General features: G+C 39.4%; 1 protein-coding gene across 5 annotated transcripts in view; it reads right to left on the bottom strand.

Annotated features, from left to right (window-relative positions):
- Positions 1-8,772, bottom strand: part of ICA1L (islet cell autoantigen 1 like) — a 91,144-nt gene extending 82,372 nt beyond the window's left edge. Inside the window, exons 1-2 of one of the 5 annotated variants that reach the window (XM_047873616.1) lie at positions 7,973-7,988; positions 7,669-7,799 (exon numbers count right to left, since the gene is read on the bottom strand). The gene's annotated coding sequence lies outside the window, so the exon portion shown is untranslated. The other 4 variants (XM_047873618.1, XM_047873621.1, XM_047873620.1 and 1 more) reach the window with 4 other exon arrangements.
- Between the last annotated feature and the right edge of the window lie 8,505 nt (positions 8,773-17,277).

Genomic DNA, 17,277 nt, shown 5'->3' with positions numbered 1-17,277 from the left:
GATTAACACATGCTGTGGGAACCTGCTTAGAGATAGCATATGACGACTATTGTCAGCCAACAGCCAATTAAAGAATAAAGATCACAACAATGTTCAGTCTCCTATCTCAGTCTCTAAGGTAGCTATTCCAATGCCTTATACCATTCTTGGGCAAAGAGCAGGCCAAAACACAACTGCCCTTTTCAACAATAGATAACATATAAAAGTAACTCTTCAAGAAAAGGAAGAGGGACCATATGTGGAAAAGAGAAAAAAAAAACACATTTGAAGAGCTAGTGCATAAAATAGAATCTTAATCTCTGACCCTCCCCCGTTCATGCTCTGTCTCTGTCTCAAAAATAAATAAACGTTAAAAAAAAAAATTAAAAAAAAAAAAATAGAATCTTAATAGAATTTTTTTTTTCTTCAACGTTTTTTATTTATTTTTGGGACAGAGAGAGACAGAGCATGAACGGGGGAGGGGCAGAGAGAGAGGGAGACACAGAATCAGAAACAGGCTCCAGGCTCCGAGCCATCAGCCCAGAGCCCGACACGGGGCTCGAACTCAGGGACCGCGAGATCGTGACCTGGCTGGTCGGACGCTTAACCGACTGCGCCACCCAGGGGCCCCGAATCTTAATAGAATTTTAAAGAAAACTGGTTTGCATCAGATAATATATATAATTATATAGACTATATACAGTATATATAGTTATATAGACTAACTATATAGTTATATGAACTATAACATATATATAGTTATATGGACTATAATATATATATAGTTATATGGACTATAACTATATAGTTATATAGAATATGACTTGATGAAACAGATTTTTGAAAAGAACTGAAAAAGCAAAAGATACAAGGGGAAAAAAATACCACAGAACTTGAAATCGTATTAGAAACAGCTCTGGGAGCGCCTGGGTGGCTCAGTCGGTTAAGCGTCCGACTTCAGCTCAGGTCATGATCTCACGGTCCGTGAGTTCGAGCCCCGCGTCGGACTCTGGGCTGATGGATCAGAGCCTGGAGCCTGCTTCCAATTCTGTGTCTCCCTCTCTCTCTGCCCCTCCCCTGTTCATGCTCTGTCTCTCTCTGTCTCAAAAATAAATAAGCGTTAAAAAAAATTAAAAAAAAAAAAAAAAAGAAACAGCTCTGAGTAGAATAGGTAATTCAGAAAACCAAGTTAACTTGGATGGCAAGCCATCGAAAATCCTTCAGAATAAGTATTACAAAATAAAGGTGGCTAGATTCTTTTTTTTTTTTTTTTTTTTTTTTTTTTTTTTTTTTTTTTTTTTAAATTTTTTAACGTTTATTTATTTTTGAGACAGAGAGAGACAGAGCATGAACGGGGGAAGGTCAGAGAGAGAGGGAGACACAGAATCTGAAATGGGCTCCAGGCTCTGAGCTGTCAGCACAGAGCCCGATGCGGGGCTCGAACTCACGGACCGCGAGATCATGACCTGAGCCGAAGTCGGACGCTTAACCGGCTGAGCCACCCAGGCGCCCCAAGGTGGCTAGATTCTAACAAAGTAGTTAGAACAAAGATGATCGATTTGTAAGACAGACTACTGAGATCTAATGTAAGTAATACTCTTTCTTGGACAGAAAGACAATAGGAACATAAAATTTTCAAGGATATAGAGGTGAAAAACTGAAAGGTCTTATGTTTCAGGAAAAATTAACAGGGAATGATCAAAATTTAGATATTGTATAGAATTCTGCCAAGTTTTAAGGATAAAGAAAAGATGCTATTAGCATCCAGAAGAAATAAAATAATTTATGTTGGCCTCATCCATCTCCTCAGCAACATGAGACAACGGATAAAAGTGAGTACTGTGTACAACGCAGAGTGAAAAAGAATATGACATGGGATTTTCTACTTAGCAGAATATAATTTTAATGGATATTTAACATTCCATTTAATGGCTGTACTATAATTTACTACTATGGTCTATTATTGATACATATTTAGATTGTTTCTGGAATATCATTTAAACCATGCTGAATAAAAAATAAGAAAAAAACCATATATTATTTAAAATACATGCAAGTTTACCTATAAGATAAAATCCTGAAGTACAATGGCCGAATCAAAGGTTACATGCATTTAAAATTTTCATTCTGCTAAACTGTCCTGTATAAGAGATTGTACCAGTTTTTTTGCCCACCAGCAATGGAGTAAAGTGCTTGCTCACTGCAACTCAGAACACTGTGTTATTAGATTTCTGATCTTTTTCAGGGCACCTGGGTGGCTCAGTCAGTCAGTTGAGCGTCCGACTTTGGCTCAGGTCATGATCTCACAGCTTGTGAGTTCGAGCCCCGTGTCACGCTCTGTGCTGACAGCTCGGAGCCTGGAGCCTGCTTCAGATTCTGTGCCTCTCTCTCTCTCTGCCCCAACCACTCACGTTCTGTCTCTGTCTCTCTCAAAAATAAACATCAGATTTCTGATCTTTTTCAACCTTAAAGATAAAGCTTATTTGGGGTGCCTGCGTGGCTCAGTCGGTAAAGCATCCGACTTCAGCTCAGGTCATGAACTCGTGGTTTGTGAGTGTGAGTCCCACGTCGGACTCTGTGCTGATAGCTCAGAGCCTGGAGCCTGCTTCAGATTCTGGGTCTCCCTCTCGCTCTGCCCCTCCCCCACTCATGCTCTGTCTCTGTCTCAGAAATAAATAAACATTAAAAAAATTTTTTTTAATTATTTTATGGTAACCTAATAATTTGGAATTATCTTACCATATTTCATCAGTTGAAGACACCATTATTTAAAAGGTATGCCATTATTTTACATACCTCTAAACACGAAAAAAATCTACAAAGTAAACTGTGCTTTCAAATCATCCATTTTCAAATACATGAAAAATTCTGATTTCAGGGGTACCTGGGTGGCTCAGTTGGTTAAGTGTCTGTCTTTGGTTCAGGTCATGATCTTAGGTTCTTGAGTTCAAGCCCCACATTGGGGTCTCTGGTGACAGCATAGAGCATGCTTGGGAGTCTGTCTGTCTGTCTACCCTTCCCCAGCTTGTGCTCTCACTCGCTCTTTCAAAAATAAATAAACATTAAAAAAAGTTCAGATTTCAGAAATAATTTCAGAGATGTGAAAATATGAACAGGTGCTTCTTAGAATCAACCAGATACGATATATGAGAAAGGCTGAGTATCTGAAAACGATTTTTTTTAATATGCAACAATCAGGAATACAACACAAATATATGCTTCCCAGAGCAAATAAAACAACAATTAAATTCTTTGAAGCCACAATCCATACAACTAAAATGTATTTAGTTTTATTATTTTAATTATTTTATTTTTTAAGTTTATTTATTTTGAGAGCAAGAGAGACAGCACAAGTGGGGGAGGGGCAGAGAGGGAGAGAATCCCAAGCAGGCTCCCCACTGTCAGTGCAGAGCCATAGGGCTTGAACTCATGAATCCTGAGATCAAGACCTGAGCAGAAACTAAGAGTCAGGCACTCAGCCGACTGAGCCACCCAGGTGCCCTTACAACTACAATGTATTTAAAAATGTGGGGCTGCTGGGTGGTTCAATCGGTTAAGCATCTGACCGGCTCAGGTCATGGTCTCACAGTTCGTGAGTTTGAGCCCCACATCGGGCTCTGTGCTGACAGCCTGGAGCCTGCTTTGGATTCTGTCGGTCTGTCTGTCTGTCTGTCTGTCTCTCTCTCTGCCCCTTCCCCACTCACGCTCTGTCTCTCAAAAAATAAATGCTAAAACGAAAATTTATTTTTTTTTTAATTTTTTTTTTCAACGTTTATTTATTTTTTTAAGACAGAGAGAGACAGCATGAACGGGGGAGGGGCAGAGAGAGAGGGAGACACAGAATCGGAAGCAGGCTCCAGGCTCTGAGCCATCAGCCCAGAGCCTGACGCGGGGCTCGAACTCACGGACCGCGAGATCGTGACCTGGCTGAAGTCGGACGCTTAACCGACTGCGCCACCCAGGCGCCCCGAAAATTTATTTTAAATGTATTTAAAAATGAAGAACTTGGGGCGCCTGGGTGGCGCAGTCGGTTAAGCGTCTGACTTCGGCTCAGGTCATGATCTCACGGTCCGTGGGTTCCAGCCCCGCGTCGGGCTCTGTGCTGACAGCTCAGAGCCTGGAGCCTGTTTCAGATTCTGTGTCTCCCTCTCTCTGTGACCCTCCCCCATTCATGCTCTGTCTCTCTCTGTCTCAAAAATAAATAAACGTTAAAAAAGAAAAATTTAAAAATGAAGAACTTATTGGAGTACCTGTCCGGCTCAGTTGGTTAAGCATCAGACTTTGATTCAGGTCACTATCTCACAGGTCACTATCTCACTGTTCGTGAGTTTGAGCCCTGTTATGGGTGAGCACAAGCCCCACTTCAAATGAGCCCCACTTCTCTCTCACTCCCTTTTTGCCCCTTGTGGGATTCTCTCTCCCTCTCTCTTTCTGCACCTCGCTCACTTGTGCCCTCTCAGTCTCTCAAGAAAATTAAATAAATAATAAAAAAATTTAACAATGAAGAATTTATAAAATGGAGAAATGGTAAAAAGGGATTTAATTCAGTTAACTCTAAATGTGATTGTAACAAACAAAACAGAATTGTTATAACTATTAAAATAATAGGTACATGTAAAAAATAAGAAAAATTTGATGAAAATTATCTGTGATAAAAATTCCTGAACATACCATTAAAATATTAGCAAAAAGTATGTTAAGTTATTCATCTCTCATGATAAAAAGGTATTTAATAAAACTTAACATCCATCTTTTTTTTTTCTTTTTTTCATCTTTCAAAAGCGCCTGGCTGGCTGAGTCCATAAAGCATATGACTCTTGATCTCAGGATCATGAGTTGAAGCCCCATGTTGGGCACAGAGCTTATTTAAAAAAAATAACCTAGGGGCACCTGGGTGGCTCAGTCAGTTGGGCGACCGACTCATGATTTCAGCTAGGTCATCATTTCATGGTTCGTGAGTTTGAGCCCTGTGTCAGTCTCCACACTGACAGTGTGAAGCCTCCTTGGGATTCTCTGTCTCCCTCTCTCTCTGCCCCTCCCCTGCTTGCTTGTGCATGCTCCCTCAAAATAAACAAATAAATATTTTAAAAAATAATAAAATCGGGGCACCTGGGTGGCTCAGTCGGTTAAGCACTGGACTTTAGCTCAGGTCATGATCTCACGGCTCATGGGTTCGAGCCCTGGGTCAGGCTCTGTGCTGACAGCTCAGAGTCTGGAGCCTGCTTCAGATTCTGTCTCTCTCTCTCTCTCTCTGCCCCTCCTCCATTCACACTCTGTCTCTCAAAAATAAACCTTAAAAAAAATTAATAAATAATAAAATAAAATTCACTAGGAAAACGACTGTAAGAATACCAGAAAAAATCTAATTAAGAGTAATAAAAAGATTTTAAGCAATATCAATTCAATCAGTATTGTACTGGTCTTCCATTTCCACTTCAGAAAGTTGCAAGAGAAAATTAATTCCATCCTAACACTGAGGATAAGTTAGATAATCTACAAAATTTAGTGTTTTCTGAAAGTACATAAGAGGGCTGAGGATGCAGGAAAGCTCATGATCAGAAAATGCTTAGCCCCAGGACTGAAGAGATTCCTGACTGCTCTCATCTTGGGAGAAAAGAGGAAGAAGAGGAGGCTACTTCACAAAATAAAGGAGGGCAAAAAACAAGCAAACTGTATCTTTAAGTCCTGGAAAAAAAAAAAAAAAGCTGCCCAAGAATTCTATATCTAATAAAAATATCCTTCAAAAATGAAAGCAAAGTAAAACTTCAGACAGATACAGTTGAAAGGCCACAGTGACCTGTGTTACAAAAAAAAAATCTAAATATTCTTTAGGGTGAAGAAAAATAACATAGAAACTCAGCTCTACAGGAAGCAAGAGAGAAAAAAGGGTAAATATATTGATAAATATAAAGGAATTTTTAAACATTACATATATACATGCATCTTTAAATTTCACTAAAAGATTGATTCATTACATTTTTAAAAATATAGGACACATGTAGAAGTAAAGTATGTAAGGGCACATAAGGTGAGATGGTCATTACAAGTATAAATGATAATATTCTTACACTGCTCATAAAATACTAAAATAGATTTGAAAATAAGCTATGATAAATTTAAGATACATATGAAATCTCTAGTACCACCAATAAAAAAATAACATGAAGAGATAAAACTAAAAAGACAGGACAAGAAATATTTTTCTAAAAGCTCAGTTCATCCAAAAAGGAGGCAGGGAAGAAGACTAAAGAATAAATGAAAAAATGGAAAAAGAATACCAATATACTTAACCCAAACACAGAAAAAAGTTGTAAAAATAAAAAATGAACTATATACCACTATTAAAACACAGAGGTTGTTGTGAGACTGGATAAACAACTACAAACCAACTGTATATAGTTTATAACAAACACATTTTAAACATAAATACACAGATGTGTTAAAAGGAAAAAGCAAGAGGCAAACATTAAGCTTGTATTAATGTCATACAGGACAGGCTTCCATGTAAAAAGTATTTTTGGGAATAGAATGGACGTTTAATAATGATAAAGTGGTCAATCTATCAAAAGGACAGAGCTGTCTTAAATGTGTATGTGACTGATAACACTACCAAATATTTTTCAAAAACTGACAGAACTGAAGGGGAAAATAGATAAATCTACAATCATAGTTAATCATAACTAAAACTTAACACTTCTCCCAGAGTAACTGATGGAATAAAGAGACATTAAAATGTGAAGATAAAAGGCTCAAGCAACACTCTCAACCAGCTTGACCTAAATGACATTTAGACTATTCCATCCACCACCAGTAGAATACACATTTTCCCCCAAGGGTAACTGAACACTTACCAAGACAGACCATAGGTTAGGCAAGGAAAAAATTCTCGATAAATTTAAAGGTACTGAAATAATACATGTTTTCTGAGCACGACATTGTTAATTTAGAAATCAATAGCAATGAACTACCTAAAAAAATTCCAAAATATTTGGAAATAAAATAGCACACCTAAATAAATAAGGGATCATAGAACTTAAACTTTTAAATATTTGTAACTAAATGATAATGAAAATATCCCATGTTTGTGGGATGTAGCTAAAGCATGCTTAGAGGAAAACTTATAGCTTTAAATGCTTACATAAAAAGGAAAAACTATATTATTTATGCTTCCACCTTAATAAATTAGAAAAAGATGAACAAATTAAACACAAAGTAAAAGAAAAAAATGAAAACAGGAATCAAATATGTGAAATAGAAAACAGGCAAATCAATAAAATCAACAAAGTCAAAAATGTAAAATATAGGACATACGACACGATAAAATCATGAAGTCTGACAGTGAAGTATTTGGTACCAGTTCAGTCACTGGTACAAATTTTGTTTTATTAATTGCTTTATAATAAGTATGTATAAAAAAAATGTGGCTTCCTAGTTTTCCCAACCAGTCTGTTTGCAGCTTTCACACTTGATCTCTGAGCACCCATTTAACTCCAAAATTATGATGATTTGTCTAGCAATTATAAATTACTGATAATTAGAACAATGTCTTGCACATTGCTGTTTCAATGGCTAGATGCACAATCATTCTGAGTTATTAAATACAGACATTTCAAAGAATACTGGTAATGATGGGCACAGATAAATATAAAACGATTAAAATTTTTCATCATATAAAAAATGTATACATACCATCAGATGTTTATTTGGTCAATAAATGCGCAATTAACTCCTATTAAAAGATGAGGCACCTGTGGCTACTTCATAAATACTGATGTTAAGATGATGTAATATCGCCTTACAGTACGTTGTCTAAGTCTAAACTAAATAAATCAATACATAAATGCTTAAAGAAAATCCAAAACCATGGACAAACGTGATCTTCCCAATAAGCTATTTCCCAGTGACCCATAGCTTATAACAGCTTTCATGCTCTGCGCATTAACATCATCTATTACATGAAAAATAATCCCACCCCCTCTACCGGCAAACCCACAGCATCGCGGGTTGGTTGCCAGATCGGATTTTTTTTCCCCTCTCCCATCTTTCTCAGGCATCAGGTATCTGACCACTGACATCATTTCGGCACCCGACCAGGTGATCCGCGTCTCCAAGAGCCGGATAGGTGCACGGGGCTGGGTTCACGGCCTCAGGCCGCAGTATTTGTGCGCGGAACCCCTCGGGAGCTCTAGCATTCCGCGGTTCGCCTTACGCGGCACATTCACTTATGTTTTGTTTTTACCAAAAGCTTGCCACTTCGTTTCTAAAGAAGGCGTTTCCATCACAAAATAATGACATAAAAATAAACACAACAGAAAAAAGAGGTCAGCAGGAAAGCACCTAAATGCTGTGAACACCTGCCTCTAATGGAAGCGATCTCCACCTTCCAGAGAAATCACCCAAATAAGCCTCAGGCTGGTGCGCACGTTCGCTACCGGGGCGGCGTGAAGGAAAGCTCCTTTCGTCCGGAGAGGACCCAGCCTCTCCAGAAACCACTCCTTGCGGGTTCTGCCCGGAGGAGCGCAGACCAGGACTTCGTCCCAGGGGGAGGCCGCAGGGGCCGGCGAGGCCTCGAGAGACAGCGTGCGCGCGTGGCAGGCGCCTCCCGCCGCGCTTCCACCTCAGGGCGTCTCCACGGAAACGAGGGTTTGGCCTCCGGCCCGCCAGGCCCGGAGAGGGCGCGGCCTGACCGCCACTGGGAGGCCGCAGACTCTCACCGCGACGCTGGAACCGCGACGCGCCGGTCCTCCGCCACCTCGGGTCGCGCTTAACTGCGCGGAGGTCCGTCACAGCACCCGTTCCCGGCGCCGCCACCCGCGAGCCCCGCGACGCTACCGGGCCACTCCCGCAGCCCGTGCCCCTCCGCACCCGTGCGTGGAGGTGTCGGGCTCCGGCTGCGGGAGGCGGGAGATTTAAACCGGGCGGCCTGGCGCGCGCGGAAGCCGCGCTGCCTTCGGCATCTCCGTCCGGCGTCCGCGTTCTCGCCCTCTCCGGCTCTTCCCGAACCCCACCGAAGCCCGGCTCTCGGTCCGTTTTTTGATGAACTCCTAGACCCTTTCTGTTCCTTCGCTACCAAATTCGTTTACTAACAAATACCACACCGGTCAGAATATCGGAATTAAGGAACTGTTTGTGAGACCTCTGAGGCATTCCCTGTTTCCTTTCCTAAACCCGGGTCCCTCCCTGCCTCCGGGGCGGCACCGCACCTGCCAGGCCCTCCGAGAGACCATCTCTACCGGGCTATATGCTTCTGAGCCTCAGTCATTCCTGAATCGGGGCGCTTCTCAGTACCAGTGCCCGCACGCGGTAACTGTTCATGTGTTATATTTTAACTCTTAAAGGTTTAAAGATGATTAAGTTAGCAACTGTTAATAACTGACCTCAAATGCACATACACATAGCCTAAATTTGTTGTCATAAATGAGTCTTCAAAAGTAAAAGGCAAAATTTAAGCCTAAAAATTGAAGAAAAAAATTGGAAACAAGGCAAAAGTAAATTGTTACTGGTGTAAGATAATATAAATTCAAAGTGCTTTCTTTTTAAAGGTGATTCAAAAAATCCTATCAACTTTTCTAAAGCTCCACAAAGTATGAACTACAACTGTGACATAGGCTAGCGAGGAAAAAAGCTTACACTCCAGGTGATAACTAAAGTCTGTAAGATCATGAAAGATGGAGTGAGATTCTATAATATTACAAAATACCTAAAAAACCAGAAAGTGGTTTTAGAATAGGAAAAAGAATAGGCTATTTATAGTAGAGTTAATTTGGATTGAAAAAAATTGAGATATCTTTAGACTAGGGATTCTTACTGAGATACATGGGGTTTCAACGAACAGGTGAATACCTGAAATAATAAGCAAACTTTCGGTATCTTTTTTTTTTTCTAATTGTTGGAAATGTAACCAAAGCCAAGTTCCACTGCCCAAAGCACACAAAGCCAATCACTGAGACGTCATATTTGCAAGGAAAGGGTTTATTCCAGAGGCAGCCAAAGAGATAAAAGGGCAAGCTTCAAATCTGCCTCCTAGAAGGGGTTGTGATTACATATATGCTGATGAAAAAGGTGGAGAAATTTATGGTAATTCATGAGGAAAGATGGGGCATGCACACTGAGCATACTCACTTTGAGGTGGAGACTTAAAATGAGGCACAATTCAGCCTCTACTGTCAGGAGGTCATCTTAGGACACAGGGGCTATGGGCATGTTCCAAGAGAGCCTAGATCAAAATGGATGGGGTCTTGGGCTCATTATCTAGGGTAAGGAAGACAGGGCCTTGCTGTTCATAGGCGGGAACTTATCTGTGACTTTTTAGCCCAGGTCTCCCTAGTGGACTTGTTAGTGGGGTCTGAAAACAAAAGATAGCTGATTAGGGAGAAACAGGCCTCTGAAAAACTTTAGATTTCCTGTTAGTTTCAACCTCATTAACCCCATGGGGGGCAGCAACCTCAGAGAGAGTCCACAGCTTTCCTCAGATTCTCAAAGTCCAGATCCTTAAAAGGGTAAGAATTAGCATTTGGCAATAAGGATAACTGCTGTACTTCCTCAGATCTTTCCTGACTAACTCGTGCTAAGTTTGGCGTCCCACGTAAGGACATACCTCTGCTCTCAATAATTGTAATTATTTCTCTGTCTTCCCCATTGGATCCTTAGCTCCTCCAAGGTACATTTAGGCTGTTTAGTAGCTTTATCTCTTTTAACACAGTGCCTAATACATACTGCATTCTGAATGTGCATTCAATCAATAAATGAACGGAAGCAAAGACAGCTAATTGACAACTGAAGGATACTGTATAAAATACCTGAAAAGAATTGAACACCTTTCTTCCCAAAGAATAAATTATTCTAATAGAGTAAGCAAAACGACTTTCATAATGTTATCATGCAACATATGTTAGTTACTTGGGATATTTTAGAAAATGCTTGTTCCAGGGGCGCCTGGGTGGCACAGTCGGTTAAGCGTCCGACTTCAGCCAGGTCACGATCTCGCGGTCCGTGAGTTCGAGCCCCGTGTCAGGCTCTGGGCTGATGGCTCAGAGTCTGGAGCCTGTTTCCGATTCTGTGTCTCCCTCTCTCTCTGCCCCTCCTCCATTCATGCTCTGTCTCTCTCTGTCCCAAAAATAAATAAAAACGTTGAAAAAAAATTTTTTTTTAAAAAAGAAAATGCTTGTTCCAAACAGGATAAAGTTTAACTTAAGAGGATATGAAATAGTTTTTCAGCCCAATCTGAAGCAGAGAAAGGCCCTCCAAGAAATATACCAGAAAGTCAGAGAAGTGACTGTGGGCAAGGGGTGTTGGCTTTGTTCACTTACTTGGAGAAAATTACTTAGATACACAAGACACCATAAAATGTAGCATTCATACATAATCACTTTTCCTTCACAGGTCACTAAGAAAAGCAGGTAAGTGGCAGCAGAGTATAAGAATGGTTTCAGCAAACAAGGTTAAGCTACTGACACTCTTCGAATCAGGTTTCCTTAATCATATATTTGATAAATGTTTGTAGAGTGAATTAATCCTCCTTTAGCTGTTGGTAAGAAAATATTTAAATGCCTTGTACTAGTTAGTACCTTAAATAAATAGGCGCCCACAGTAGTTAAAATGTAGTGGTTCATAAATAAGTTTTTAGAAAACAATTTAACACCATTAAAATATTTTTATATGGGAGGATTTAATTTCATCTAGAAGTACAAACATTTATAGAAGTGTTATTTAATTTTCTATCAACAGATTTATCGTAGTGTAAAGTGTTTTCCTCCACGGTAGGCTTCTACAAGTGAACTAGAAAAGACGACCATTAGATATCTTGGAATATGGAGCTTCACAAATCTGCAATCCCAGAGCAATAAACAGCAACGATCTTTTGCACTATCAAGCAAACCTCTGGTTTATCTCTTAAATAAAACTTCAATTGATATTTAAAAACGTACTAAGAATTCTATACTTTCGTATTGTTTTACTTATTTGTTTTGAGAGAGAGTTTGTGGGGGGAGGGCAGAGAGAGGGAGAGAGAATCCCACAGAGGCTCCATGCTCAACCCTCAGATGTGGGGCTCGATTCCACTACTGTGAGATCATGAGCTGAGCCGAAATCAAGAGTTGGATGCTCAACCGACTAAGCCATCCAGGTGCCCCTGTACTGTTTTACTCTCATTAAGGATTAGGGATTTACTGAACTTGATGCCATGGAAATAGCTCCATTTCTTCAAGGTGTTCTACTTTCTCAGTAATTTGTTTGATCTTATCAAGGAAGTCAGAAGTAACAGGTCAGTTAACAAGTCAGGTAGTTAGTGAGGGTATGGTGAGCTATCTTCCCAGATGCCCACACTAGTATTTACTTACATGTGGCTAGCTAAACATGCTCTCTCCCATATTGCATTTGTGTTGATTCAAGTAAGGCTACAATTAGAGACATTAGGATAATTTTTTTAAATGTGAAGTGTTATAGACAGATTTTAAAAAGTATGGTTTCCTCCCCCTGAAACAACCATTGAACTTAATTTGGTATTAGTAATTCCCAGGCATGTTGTCTATACTTTTACTAACTATCCATAGAATTGACATGTTTCTCAACTTTCTATCAGATTGTACCTAACAAGATCATTCTCTGTAGTCTTTTTTTTTTTTTTTTTAACATTTATTTATTTTTGAGAGACAGAGACAAGAGCACGAGCAGGGGAGGATCAGAGAGAAAGGGAGACACAGAATCTAAAGCAGGCTCCAGGCTCTGAGCTGTCAGCACAGAGCTTGACATGGGGCTTGAACCCATGAACCATGAGATCATAACCTGAGCTGAAGTTGGACACTTAACTGACTGAACCACCGAGGCACACCCATTTCTCTGTAGTCTTTATTACTCAGAGGCATGTGTCCTATCTTCATCAATTGGCTGTACACCTTCATACTCGATATTTAAGCTGTCTGGGTTGTGGTTTCCTTTAATAACATGAATAATGTGATAATTCAAATGACATGAGTGAATAACAAGATAATTTCTAAAGTTTCCTTTTGCTCATACAATTCCTATATGAAAAGAAATGAATCTTTAAAGAACACATATATTATTATGCATATAATTATTATGCATATATTACATTTTGTGGGATACTAATATGGAAATCAATTTTAAAGGCAAGAACATGCAAAGCTGAACCTAACATGGTAATTTGGTACCAATAAATGCCACTTAAATTTATATATAACCTTGTATATGAAGACATCTCCAGGGGCGCCTGGTTGGCGCAGTCGGTTAAGTGTCCGACTTCAGCCAGGTCACGATCTCACGGTCTGGGAGTTCGAGCCCCGCGTCAGGCTCTGGGCTGATGGCTCAGAGCCTGGAGCCTGTTTCCGATTCTGTGTCTCCCTCTCTCTCTGCCCCTCCCCCGTTCATGCTCTGTCTGTCTCTGTCCCAAAAATAAATAAACGTTGAAAAAAAATTAAAAAAAAAAAATAAAAGACATCTCCAAACTTATTCCTCACATTTATAAATACATCGTTCTTCTGGATGCCAATTGGCAAAATATATATGTACTAGTTAAGAACTTGACCTCTAGACAACGATACATCCAAATTCAAATTGTGACTCTATTTACTGGCTGCATGAAATCTGGTCAAGTAACTTGACCTCTCTGACACATATATTCCTGCTTTAAAAAAAACTTTTTTTATATTTATTTTTGAGAGAGTGAAGATGAATGGGCGAGGGGCAGAGAAAGAGGGGGGAAAGAGGATCTAAGCAGGCTCTGTGCTGACAGCAGAGAGCCCCACGTAGAGCTTGAACTCAAACTGCAAGATCATGACCTGAGCTGAAGTCAGACACTCAACCAACTGAGCCACACAGGCACCCCTCCTCCTTTAAAATAAAGATCATTTAGTCATTTTAATGTCAAAGGATTGCTATGGTGGATTTTTTTTCTTGCCATTTTAATAGACTGCCAGAAAATAATTTATTTCTTCAAATCTGTGAATATTGGTGGATAATGGAACAAAAATAGTCTATCTAATTCAATTAAGCAATACCATCTCCCACCCCACCCCAATTCTAAGTTACATTAAAGATATACTTAGCTTAAAATCAAAAACACAAGAAAAGGCAAGTGTTGGGGAGGATGTGGAGAAAAAGGAACCCTCTTGCACTGTTGGTGGGAATGCAAACTGGTGCAGCCACTGTGGAAAATGGTATGGAGTTTCCTCAAAAAGCTAAAAATACAACTACCCTACAATCTAGTAATCACACTACTGGGTATTTACCTCCAAAATACAAAAGCACTAATTCAAAGAGATACATGCAATCCCTATGTTTGTTGCAGCATTATTTATAATAGCCAAACCAAGGAAACAGCCCAAGTATCCACTGATAAATGAATGAAGATGTGAAATAGATGTGTATATACACATATACGTATACATACACAATGACATGTTATTTAACCATAACAAGGAATGAAATCTTGCCATTTGCAAGGACATGGATGGAGCTACAGTATAATGCGGAGTTAAATTATAAGTCAGAGAAAGACAAATGCCATGATTTCATTCATATGTAGAATTTAAGAAACAAAACCAACAAGCAAAGGAAAAAAGGGCAAACTAAGAAACTCTTAACTACAGAGAAAAAACATGGTTACCATAGGGGAGGAGGTTGGGTGGATGGGTGAAATCGGCGATTTAAGGTGTACACTTGTGATGAGCACTGGGTGATGTATGGAATCGTTGAATCACTATATTATACACCTGAAACTAATATAACACTATGATAACTATACTGGAGTTAAAATAAAAAGCTTAATAAAAACAAGGAAAAGAGATAAAATATTAATTACACATTAAGGTTTATTTTTTAATTTTAACGTTTATTTATTTTTGAGACAGAGAGCATAACGGGGGAGGGTCAGAGAGAGGGAGACACAGAATCTGAAACAGGCTCCAGGCTCTGAGCTGTCAGCACAGAGCCCGATGCGGGGCTTGAACTCACGGACCGTGAGATCATGACCTGAGCCGGGGTTGGCTACTTAACCGACTGAGCCACCCAGGCGCCCGTTAAGGTTTATTTTTTTACTTGCTTTCTGAAACCTGATTCCATTTAGTGGCTTTTTTGTTTATTTTTATTTTAGAGAGAGCGTGCATGAGTGCAAGAGGGGGAGAGAGAATCTTTGTAAGTTTTTAAAATTTATTTTGAGAGAGAGAGAGAGAGCACGAGTAAGTGAAGAGCAGAAAGAGAATCCCAACCAGGCTCTGTGCAGGTTAGCACAGAGCCTGACACGGGGCTGAACCCCAAAAGCCTGGGATTATGATCTAAACTGAAAACAAGAGTCAGATGCTCAACCAACTGAGCCACCCAGGCACAACCACTCAGTGGCTTTTAAAATAAAATAAATACTAAATGAATATTGCTTGTATATGCAGTCTCCAAATGAAATTTTTTTCCTTTTATAAGATATAGTAGTATAAAGATGATTTCTCCTTATATTTGCTTTATATAAGCAACTGATTTTTCAAAATTAGAATACATCAAAAGATTTTTTGTGAAAAGATTCAATGTTATCATCAGAAATTCCCAGATAGTATTTCATTTGCAGGGTTATTTGCTCATTTTGCAATTATGTGTATTTTATATAAATCTAAGTTTTAATTTGTTTTCCTCAACAGTGTTAGGAAGCATTCTGATAATATTATTATGCATTGATGACAGTAGTTCCAAAATGGTCATTCTAAATTCAAAAGAAAAGGATATGACAAAACAAACACTGGTCATCTATTCATAGAAAATCTACTGTTTTTCTGCATTCTATGTAGAATTAAAAACCCTATATAACTCAAGTTTCTACCCTAATAATCTCTGAGTAATCATCATAGCCAGGTTTTGTTTTCATGGTTCTCAAAAAGATCATCATGTCTTACCATGTTTTCACCCATATGTGGATCCTGAGAAACTTAACAGAAGACCATGGGGGAGAAGAAAGGGGGGGAAAAAAAGTTAGAGAGAGGGAGGAGACTCTTAAATACTGAGAACAAGCTGAGGGTTGATGGGGGGTGGGGGAGAGGGGAAAGTGGGTAACGGGCGTTGAAGAGGGCCCTTGTTGGAATGAGCACTGGGTGTTGTATGGAAACCAATTTGACAATAAATTATATTTAATAATAATAAAAAAAGATGTCTTAGATGAGACCTGGAGGCAGTTTTACCTAAAAGAGGAAACAAAATTAAACTTCTTAGCATATGAAGAAATATGATTCCTTCTTTCCTCACATTATTTCTAAGCTATCATTTCTGATGGTTTGTGATCTGGCAGAGGGAGCATTTCCACCCCCAACCAGTATCTGTCCAGATCTGTCTGGCTCAAATATTACTCTTCTATGATGCCTTTCTTGACATCCAACTTGCTCCCCACAAAGCTAATTGCTCCCTTCTCTATGCCACCTCTCTACCTTACATTTACATCTTTCTTTGCACTTAGGTCACTGTTAAAATTCTTTTTTTTTTTTTTTAAGTTTATCTCTTTATTGAGAGAGAGAGCATGCAGGTATGTGCACACAGCAGAGAAAGGGAGAGAGAGAATCCCAAGCAGGCTCCATGCTGTCAGCACGCAGCCTGACACAGAGCTAGATCTCATGAACCGTGAGATCATGACGTTAGCCCAAATCAAAAGTCAGACGCTTAACCAACTAAGCCACCCAAGTGCCCTTGTTGTAACTAATCCTTAAATGAGTATTTCCATGCAAGAGTGTTATCTTTTTGGAGGTAGTGTCCATGTCTTACACATTTTTTGTTTTTCCCCCCTTTTCTCCATTCCCAAAGAAACCCTGGTACGTATTAGAAGTTCAGGCATTTTCCTTGAACTAACAATTAGGTATACTTTGAGTCTAATTTTTAGTTTTAGGAAGTTTATTGTTAAACAGTAAGAAAGGAATTTCTTAAAACTTTGTTTGATGAGGTTTAAGAGCAAGCATCAACCTGTTTATGGACCTCATTACTATGGCAACAAAGCATAAATAATCCTCTATCAGTCGGCATGTACTGAGCACTGCACTATCTCATTCCTAACTTCACCCAGCACTAGGAAAGCAGCAACACTCATTTTCCAAGAGAACCTTAAGTGCATTTAAGTGCATGTAAAGCCCTTGTCTCTGGTAGAACTAAAATAGAGGAAAATGGACCATTGAAAAGGAGTCTCCTACTTTCGAGTTAGGGATAGGAGAGCAATATATTGTAAGCACTCAGTCTTCTAGGCTTCTGTTAGCCTCTCATGTTTTTCCTGTTTGAGGAGTAAGATCTAACCGCCTGAGTTATACAAGGAGAGAAATT

This window comes from Prionailurus viverrinus, chromosome C1 (genome assembly GCF_022837055.1).
Source record: "Prionailurus viverrinus isolate Anna chromosome C1, UM_Priviv_1.0, whole genome shotgun sequence".
Classification (NCBI taxonomy): domain Eukaryota; kingdom Metazoa; phylum Chordata; class Mammalia; order Carnivora; family Felidae; genus Prionailurus; species Prionailurus viverrinus.
The sequence above is the reverse complement of the archived record's forward strand: the minus strand, read 5'-3'. Positions and strand labels throughout refer to the sequence as shown.